The sequence below is a fragment of the Punica granatum genome, chromosome 3, assembly GCF_007655135.1.
Source record: "Punica granatum isolate Tunisia-2019 chromosome 3, ASM765513v2, whole genome shotgun sequence".
NCBI classification, from domain to species: domain Eukaryota; kingdom Viridiplantae; phylum Streptophyta; class Magnoliopsida; order Myrtales; family Lythraceae; genus Punica; species Punica granatum.
The window spans coordinates 26,329,774-26,340,521 of NC_045129.1; positions in this window are offsets into that span (position 1 = coordinate 26,329,774).

Sequence of the window (10,748 nt, forward strand, 5' to 3'; positions counted from 1 at the left end):
AATCGATCTCCTGATCGATGTGGGTCCTTGCTCATTCTCTGTCACCTTTCAGATCCTCGAGATACCCAATGCTTTCAGTCTCTTGCTCGGGAGACCATGGATTCACGCCGCCGGCGCTGTTCCTTCGTCGCTGCACCAGAAACTGAAGTTCTTCGTCGAAGGTAAGCTTATCACTGTCAACGGTGAGGAAGACTACGCAGTCTACAAGGAGACAGCCGTTCCTTACATCAGCATTGGAGAAGATCAGAATCTTCCCTTTCACTCTTTCGACACGATTTCCGTAATCCGAGACTACGGAAAAGTCGGTCCATCACGAACCGATCGTATGATTGGAAAGGTTCTGTTGAAGAACGATTACGTCCCCGGAACTGGACTTGGGGCACGTGCACAGGGAATCCTTCGACCGATTGAAATGGAGGAATACCGCAATAGGAGGGGACTTGGCTTTCGCCCCTCCTGTCATGAGATCGTGCAGTCTCGCCGTGGAAAGCATCTACACCGCCTTGCTGTACATTACGAAAAGCTCTTCAGGGGCATTCTGGTTCCACCACTCTCACAGTTTTTTGCAGCACCACCGCAGATCATGGGAGGCACCTCCGATAGCCCAATCACTGAAACAGATGACTTCTCTTCGGATGCAGTTGAAGCGTTTTTGGCTTTGCCAGCCATATATGCCGTCACTGAGGAGACATCTTCCAGGGTTCATATCCGCCCTGTACGGGAGGATGAGGAGCTTACCAACTGGACTTCAGTTCCGCTCTACTCGGCCGTAGTTGCCGATGTGTAAGACGGTCTTTATATATAATGCTACCTGTGTGTCGGCAACGCCATAAGCCACACAACAGAAGAGGGGTTTTTGTTATGGCTTGTTAATAAAATCCCTACATGCTTTTTGAATTTTTGTGTCTAGATTCTCTCTCTCATGCTTACTTCTAGCATCTTTAATTTCTAAAACAATTCGCTTTCGTGTCCAGGCTCCAATCGAATCCAAATCACCGATGCAACGATTCGAATTCGTCCGAAACACACCTCAGAAAGTCCCTACCCATATACTTCGGGGAAGGACTTGACGAGGACGGTCGCGTGCCCGAGATAGAAGAGAGTTTGCATCGTCTTGAAAACCATCAACTCACTTCGATCGAGCCAACCGAAGAGATCAACATAGGCACCACAGAAGAGCAACGCACCCTAAGGATCGGGACGGATCTCGACCCCGCACAGAGAGCCCGGATGATCGATTTCTTGTCAGAGTATCAAGAGGTCTTCGCTTGGTCTTATACCGATATGCCAGGTTTGGACCCCTCGATCGTAAAGCATTTCCTCCCACTCGACACTGAAAGATTTCCGCCCAAACGTCAACACTTACGGCGTCAACGAGCTGATCTTCTTCTCCGCATTAAAGAGGAGGTCGTCAAACAGGTGGATGCGGGATTCTTAGAGGTATGCAATTACTCTGAATGGGTAGCTAACGTGGTGCCAGTGGAAAAGAAGAATGGGAAGGTCAGAGTCTGCATCGACTATCGAGACCTTAACAAGGCCAGTCCTAAGGATAACTTCCCGCTGCCCCATATCGACGTCTTGGTGGACAATACAGCACGCCACACACAATTCTCCTTCATGGATGGTTTCTCTGGATACAATCAGATTCAGATGGCCGAGGAGGATAAGATCAAAACGACGTTCATCACGATGTGGGGTACGTTTTGTTACAAGGTCATGCCTTTTGGTCTCAAAAACGCTGGGGCAACCTATCAGCGGGCAATGGTCACTCTATTTCATGACATGATGCATAAAGAGATAGAGGTTTACGTCGACGACATGATTGCAAAGTCCAAAGCAGGTGAAGATCATCTTGTCAACCTCAGGCGGCTATTTGATCGTCTCAGGAAGTACAAACTCCGACTCAACCCAACGAAATGCACTTTCGGCGTCAAGTCAGGAAAATTGCTAGGGTTTGTAGTCAGCGAAAAGGGCATCGAGGTTGATCCCGACAAAGTCAAGGCGATCATGGAATTGCCCCCTCCATCGACAGTGCGCGAAGTAAGGAGTTTCCTAGGACGGCTGAATTACATCGCACGTTTCATTGCAAATTTAACAGACAAGTGCCAACCACTCTTCCGTTTGCTTCGCAAAAATGCAGCGGTTGAATGGGATGACGAGTGTCAGAAAGCTTTTGATACAGTCAAGGCATACCTAGTTCAGCCACCGGTGTTGGTTCCACCTTCACCGGATCGTCCTCTCATTCTGTACCTGACAGTACGCCGACAATCCATCGGATGCATGTTAGGGCAAAAGGACGATTCCTCTCATGCAGAGCGAGCAATTTATTATTTAAGCAAAAAGTTCACTGAAGGGGAGTCCAACTACCCTGAGATAGAGAAGATGTGTTGCGCACTCGTTTGGGTCATGCAAAGGCTCCGGCAATACACTCTCTACCATACTGTTCGCCTGCTGTCAAAGACAGATCCTTTGAAGTATCTACTCAGCAGTCCGTCCTCCATGAGGAACATAGCAAAATGGCGTTGCCAACTGACGGAGTATGACATCGAATACGTATCACGCACGTCAATGAAGGGCCAAGCAATTGCAGATCATCTAGCGGAGTTTCCGATCGAGGACGACACACCGATCAACCCTAACTTTCCAGATGAAAGGATCCTCCAAGTGAGTGATGAGGAAGAGACTCTAGGATGGAAGATGTACTTTGACGGTGCAGTCAATTCCACTGGGTCTGGTATCGGCGCGGTGCTGATATCCCCTGAGGGGCGTCATTTCCCTGTTGCAGCGAAGATTGATTTCCCTTGCACCAACAACATAGCCGAATATGAAGCTTGTATCCTCGGTTTGCAGGCCGCAATCTACCTCAAAGTCAAGGAGTTAAAAGTGTTTGGCGATTCTATGCTCACAATCTTCCAGACGCTTAAACAATGGAAGACGAAAGATCCAAAGTTGGTGCCATATCATGAGTACCTCGAAGAGTTGACAGAGAACTTCAAAGATATCTCATTTACGTACACCCCACGCATGAAGAACCAGTTCGCAGATGCACTTGCAACGCTCGCATCCATGGTGAGCATTACGAAGGAGAATCTCATAGAACCTCTCGAGTTTGAGATTGCTCAGGGCCCTGCCCATTGCGATGTAATTGATGCTGTTGACGGCAAACCGTGGTACGCAGACATCAAGCACTTGCTGCAAACAGGTCAATTCCCAGCGTTCACCGATCGTCATGACCGGAGGACTCTACGCCGCATTGCGGCACACTTTTTCCTGAGTGGCGAGACTCTCTACCGCCGTTCATTCGATGCTACACTACTTCGGTGTGTCGACGAGAATGAGGCACAACGCCTCATGGAAGAAGTGCACGAAGGAAATTGCGGACCTCATATGAATGGACTCATGCTAGCAAAGAAGCTCATGCGACTCGGGTACTTCTGGTCTACCATGGAGACCGACTGCGTCAAGCATGTCAGACACTGTCACTTGTGTCAAGTCTACGCGAATCAGATCAGAGCACCACCCAACGAGCTCCATCCAATGGCTGCTCCGTGGCCATTTTCAATGTGGGGCATGGACGTGATTGGTCCAGTCAACCCTAAAGCATCCAATGGACATTTGTTCATACTGGTAGCTATCGATTACTTCACCAAGTGGATCGAAGCTATCACCCTTGCGTCAGTCACTGCAAAGGCCGTGGCTCGCTTCCTCAAACGCGACATCATTGCGCGATACGGGGTCCCTGCGACTCTCATCACCGACAATGCCAAGAACCTGAATAATAAGCTCATTGACGAGCTCTGTGCACAGTTCAGGATCCAACATCGTAATTCCTCTCCATATCGTCCACAAATGAATGGTGCGGTAGAGGCAGCGAATAAGAATATAAAGAAAATCATCGAAAAAATGACGGTGAATTACAAGGACTGGCATGAGATGCTCCCGTTTGCACTCTTGGCATATCGGACTTCTATCCGCTCATCCACCGGGGCAACCCCGTATTCTTTGGTCTACGGCATGGAAGCGGTTCTTCCAATCGAAGTGGAGATTCCCTCCATGAGGGTTCTTGCCGAGTCCAAACTCGAGGAAGCAGAATGGGCGAAGCAACGCTATGAACAGCTTAATCTCATCGACGAGAAGCGGCTAACTGCACTTTGCCACGGTCAGTGCTATCAGCAAAGAATGGCTCGAACATTCAACAAAAAAGTTCGTCCTCGCAAGTTCAGCCCCAGCGACCTCGTCTTGCGAAAAGTTTTACACATCGCCCCAGATTCCAGGGGCAAGTTCGCTTACAAGTACGACGGTCCATTCATCGTTAAAGAAGTCTTTGACGGAGGGGCAATCATTCTCAACGATATGGACGGAAACGAGAACGCTCTTCCGGTCAATGCTGATGCTCTTAAGAAATACTATCCGTGATGGTGTTTCTCTTATCCCACTGCGGATGTTTTCTCAAATGCACATTACATTTTATCTTTCTTTGCATGTACAGTTCCCAACACTTTTAATTTCGTTAACTCATGTACTCCCATCTTCTGCTCTTTCCCTTTTCTCTGAATTTTTCCTGAGAGAAAAAGAATGGATTTCCCGCTAGGTTGAAAACCTCTTTGAGGCGGCCTAGGCAAAAATTAGGGAATGAGAGGCACGGTTTAAAATCCCGCAAAGGGGAACCGTGGCAAAAGGAGAGCATGAATCAAAATCCTCGCTAGGCTGAAAACCCGAAAAGGGCGGTCTAGGCAAAAGTTAGAGGAATCGAGAGGTGCGATCAGACCCAATACGGATGATCGTAGCAAAAGGTGAGATCTAAATGAGAGAAATGTCAAACAAAACACCCCGTTAGGTCGTCACGCGTCTTGCGACCTAGGCAAAAATTAGGGGACCTTCGGCAGCTCGACCACGAAATGACAGCTACATTCAGCATGCAGCGGCAACAAATAGTGGTTTGACAGTCTTCGATGCAAGCAAACTCTCTTTTACTCTCAGAGCATGAGACACGTTTCGACATACAGTCGAATCTTTGTATCCTTGATTTGGAGGATCCCAAAGAATCCCCCTATACCCTTATGCAAATTCTACAGGTCATGCCTGTTCTGTAAAAAGCCTTTCTTGTCAAATCACAAACCTAGCGGGATACGACCATCCCTTTAAATGGTCATCAAGTTCAAATCCCCAAAGCATTATTATTCAGACTTCTTTCTACATCTTCATTATGGCTGTAGAGTAGAACTGACAACTACTGTTAGCTCCCATGGTTCTATATGCAGGAACGAAGATGTGAACCTCGGAAGAAGTCTTTCTTTGATGAATGCATGTCTGCCTTATGCTAAGGACCACAACTAAAATCCAAGGAGAAGTCTTCAGGATAATACTCCATGCATTCAATCGCATCACAATCAGTTGGCAAACAATGAAACATTCTGCCACTACATCGATTGCAACACGGACAAGCTCAGTGACGGAGGAAGCACATGATTCCTTCCACACCTCACGCAACTCCCCAACGTTTGCATTTACTTTTTGCAATGCATCCCATGCAATTTACTTTTCTTTTACGTCCCGACTACTTTCCTTTCGGGTACGTCCCGACTACTTTCTGCATTTCGGGTACGTCCCGACTACTTTTCCGCATTTCGGGTACGTCCCGACTACTTTTCGCATTTCGGTACGTCCCGACTACTTTTCCGCATTTCGGGTACGTCCCGACTACTTTTCCGCATTTCGGGTACGTCCCGACTACTTTTCCTGCATTTCGGGTACGTCCCGACTACTTTTCCGCATTTCGGGTACGTCCCGACTACTTTTCCGCATTTCGGGTACGTCCCGATTACTTTCGCATTTCGGGTACGTCCCGACTACTTTTCTGCATTTCGGGTACGTCCCGACTACTTTCCTGCATTTCGGGTACGTCCCGACTACTTATTCTGTTTAGGGTCCATCCCCTCAGGTTCATCCTGACTTTTACATTTCTGAATCAGGTATAACATCCCCACATATCCAAAGTAAGAGGGGAGAAGAGAAGACTGTTATCGGAATTCCATGTCAATCATTGCTATCAAATTGGGCGTCGCTTCTGAAGTCTTTGGCTGCATCCTCTACTCGAGCATGCAGTCAAAGAGGGGCAAGCTGTCAGCACCCATTTTGGCTCACCTTTCCAAACGATGATATCAGCAATGATCCAAGCCACAACCTGAGCAGAATACAGAAAAACGAAACTTAACAGAGCAGAAAATCACTATTCATCCTCAAGTCGGCAAAATCGGGCAAATGACACATGCATATGACAGAAGGACTCCAGGGGTCACCAAAGGGTAATAGAGTGACTAGAGAGCTCAGCAATATCCAAAACCGGCATTTTCAGTATATCACACGGACAGTTCTATTTTCCGATAGTTCGCTCGATCATCGGAAGACAGCCAATATTGGACCCCAAAAATCCACTCCAATGCCAAACAGATTGAAAAGTGTCCCCAAAGGCATTTTGCAAATCATCTGCTCTATACAGAACAACTTTCTGTATACAGACAACTTTTCAGTGGAAGTCCAAAAATGCCGGTTTCTCGAAGAAAAAGTTAATTCCAAATATCAGATGCGGCCATGCCCCTCAATCATACAGAGCACGAGCAATGCTTCATATTGTCTTTTAGAAGCCATACAGACACTCTGAATGACTTCCGAATGACAAAACGGGCATACCCTTCTTCGGAAGAGCGTAACCGGAGACTGGTCTGATGGAATTACGGCAAACGAAGTTCACACTACATTGCCCTGAAAACTCCAGCGGACATTCGCAATTGGGCAAAACAGCAGCAAAACCCTTCACGGTTTCCCGAGTAACCTCCGAGGGGCACAAAAGGCCATTTTCAGTGAAAATCCATATCCGGAGGTCCTCTTTGGGGAAACTTGACGCCGGATGCTTACCTTACACAATGCTAGCCTTCTCAAGGCTCAATGTGGAATTGTCGGAATGAATCACACAACTCATCTAGACCCCTCGAGCAGTGCTTTAAGGGTCTCAGATGCACTTTTCATATCCTTAGAGGCCCAATCTCAGCAAACAGAGATCGCAGTAATCTCCGGATCGCCCAAGAGAAACTCAGAAAGCAATCTGAGAAATCCAGTTTCGGCCTCCTAGGACATCTCCGGCTCCATATTTGTATTTACCGGCTTAAGGGACAAGGCCCACGTAATTTGACAATTTATGTCAAAATGACCGACGTGGGATGCAGATACAGATATGCTGTCAGAAGTGGGTAACCTCGCTCTGAATGCATAAAAGGAGCAAAACCGGCTTCCAAGCCTCATACAGACATTTGGCAATTTCTCACGGAAAATGCCAATCTCGGACTCATTAAATCCATTTCCTCGCGTATATCGATAATTCGACGTTCAATTCAAACCACGAACTTCGAATGCGCGATCAATCGAGACCCGAGCTTTTTCCCGGTTTCTCCTCTTCGGTCGTGGGACCCACGGGCTATTCAAGATGAGTCACCCTTTACTCTAGAAGCTTCTTCTTCTTCTTCAATGCAAGAAGCCAACTTGCACTCTTGCTTGAAAATATCCAAGAGTTTGAAGACAACACTCAAGCCTCCATCAATGCTCATCAATGCTCATCAATGTCTTATCTCTTCTTCATTAATGCAATGGAAGAGGGATGAGGCTTGATATTTCTAAGCATGGGGGTTAAGAGCACTTGCTTTTGCTAATTGTGTCATTAGCTTTGCCTATAAATGGCCCAAAAGTGATTAGATAATCACTTCTCCTCTTACACACTCTCTCCACCTTTCTCTTTCAAGAAATCCTCTCAAACTCCATAGCCAAGAACACTCAAGAACCAGAAAAGACACTTAGCAAGAGAAGGAAGAGAAAAGAAAACCGAAAAGATCAAAAGAGCCTTGAGTTTAAGTCGGAAGCCGATGTTCATCATCCCGACTTAAGCTCAAAATTTCTCAAACTTCATATCCCACTCATTTTGGACCCATGGAGTTCATTGGTGAAATTGGTTTTTCCATTGAAGTCTTTAAATTATTGTTTCAGGTCAAATAGTGCATTCGGGTGAAATCGCTACTCTGGGTGAATAGTGACCCGCCAGAGCAAGACAGCCACCGCGAGCACGAAGCGAGCGCGGCGAAACGCCCGCGCAAAACGAACGAAAGCTGGCGCCCGCGCACGCCCGCGCAGCGCGTACGCGGCTGCACGCCGCGCGCCTGCCCGCACCCGCGCACGCCGCGCGCCTCCCGTGCATTCCAGCCGCATTCCCCGTGCACCTAGCTCCCGAACGTGCATCCTTTGCACCCGAGCATCCTTCCAAGCGTTCAACCGAGTCACCCGACTCTCGAACACTTCCCCGACTCTTTCCTCGTATCCCGAGGCTAGGTAAATCACTCTTGACTTAGAGGAGTTAGGGCTTTTTATATTTTTGCATGGTATGGCTGGCTGGAGTACTATGGTATTTTATGCATACTTAACTTGCAAGACTTAACTTTATGCAATTTTATGTTATATTATGCATGTGTATTACCTTATAACTTGCTAGCATGTCGGAAAAAGGTTTGGATTGTGTTTTTGGAAGACCATCCCGACCCGGAAAATGGCAAGTGAGCTCACGGCCAAGTCTCTAAATGGGATGGCCGAGACTTGAGTTGCTCTTTTCGGGTTAAGATTGGTCCTTAGCCCGATCCAAGTTATTTTCCGAGTTTATTTTGTTGTTCTTGCATGCATGAAGCCGGTATTATTTTATCGATTCCTTAAATAACATGTTTGTGAATGTTTGCATGTTTAAATGAGTTAATCAAATCATGGTAATACCGGCTTTGTCAAAACGTGTTATTCATGATGTTTGATGTTTGAGCATGCGAAAAATGATTAAACCAAGACAAGGAAATTCTTTGTGATTTGAATCGAGCCATGAGAGTATTCGGCCATCTTTGACAAGGTGTGAAGCCGAGGGCTTCTTGGCCCTTTTGGATCAAGAATGATTTCCTTATTTCGAGTTTAATTCATTTCTCGGATTGTACGAAAGTGTTGTAATTTCGATTTCCACGATTCCCATGTTAAAACATCGATTACATGTCTTTTCAAAACAAAAAATGCATGGATTCGGGTATCGTTGACTCATTCGGGTCCATTCGGTTACGAGGGTAGTTTCGGTCATTGGACCAAATATCCTCGATCCTTACGGATTCGTGTTGGTCGCCGAATCACGAATCGTTTTCACAATTAAAGTATTCGGCAATAACCTTAAGCATTAATTCCACGAACGGGTTAATCGGGACGTTCACACGGTTAAATTCATTCATTTAAATAACTTTGACGAATTGGACATTAATTTGTAACTCGCGTCGACGAATTACAAAACGGTTGTTAATGCCCTTTTCAAAACCCTCATACTTTCAAATCCTTATTGTGTTGTTCTCCTTTTCTGAAAAACAAATTTTCAAATCAAGGGCAAGAACATCATTTCGTGATTCGCCGACATCCTAGCGCAGTTTAAGATGTCAGTTGGGTATTCTGTATCAAAATACAGTTATCGGACTAATCATTTCACTGACTTAACCAAATCCTAGAAAATGGTAGGCGGAACTCTAGGTTCCAAATCTAGAGTCAAAATACAAGTTTGGATCAATTCAGTGGTAATTCAGTGTCACAACACCGAACACTATAAAAGCAATCTACACACATGATATTCGATTCTCTTTTCAAATTTCAAACAAAAGCAGAATACTAAAACATTGGCACGGTTTGATTGCTTAGCATATGGCATTTGCTTGCAAAAAACACTTTTGGATAAATAAACTTGTTAATCCACGTACATTCGGTAAATACAAAAAACCTTGTCTGTTATTAACATGTTGCGTGTTATCTTTCCGCACTTGTTTGCCATACGGGTCGAGCTTGATCCCTAGGCCGAATAATATTAGGGTTCAACACCCTAATCATCGAGCACAGGGTTCAACGCCCTAATCAACACTCACAGGGTCCAACGCCCTATTCAGTGAGAGCGTCCATTGAATTTCAGTTCTTCGGTCTTTTTCCCTAAACTCACGGTGAGTTAGAGTGGAATAATAAACCGAACGCGAGTCGACTGGAATTCGGCGGCCATTTGTAATTTGTATTTATTGTTTTCGAGAGCATTGTAAGGATTTTATTTGTACATGTACATAAGAATTCATGATTCCAGTCGCGTGAGCGAACGGTCCGAGAGTCGAATTAATCGAATCGGTCTAATGCTTGCCCAGATACAAGTAAATCCAAGAACTCGCGGTTCTGGTTCACGCAGGGATTCAACCTCCATGGTTCGATGAACGTAACGCAAGATTGTGAACCATTCCCGACACCGGGTTTACTTCTCTCTCAGCTTTCTCAACGACATCGTTTAATTCATCGAAGTTACGGTGTCAAAAAGTGTGTGAGCCGAGTGCAGCCTAATTATGCTGGTAAAATAAAACAAAAAATGCAAGCCTAGCAAACCAGAGTACCGAAGGAAGGCGTGCGGGATATAGGCCCGCCACGAAAACATGAACCCCCGAACACGGATTTTCCGGTTCCGCAAGATCAATGCCTTAACGACCAACAACTAGGTGTTCCATACCCCTAGACTCGGGTAACTATCCGCCCCTCGGACCTACGGGTCGTAAAATGATAAGTGGCGACTCCTTCTCTCACGCGTTGTCCGTTCACGCGTCCCCAAGGGAAGGTGGACACTCAAGCCGCGCGATCCAAAAGCGCGCAATGCGGGCCCACGACGAGAG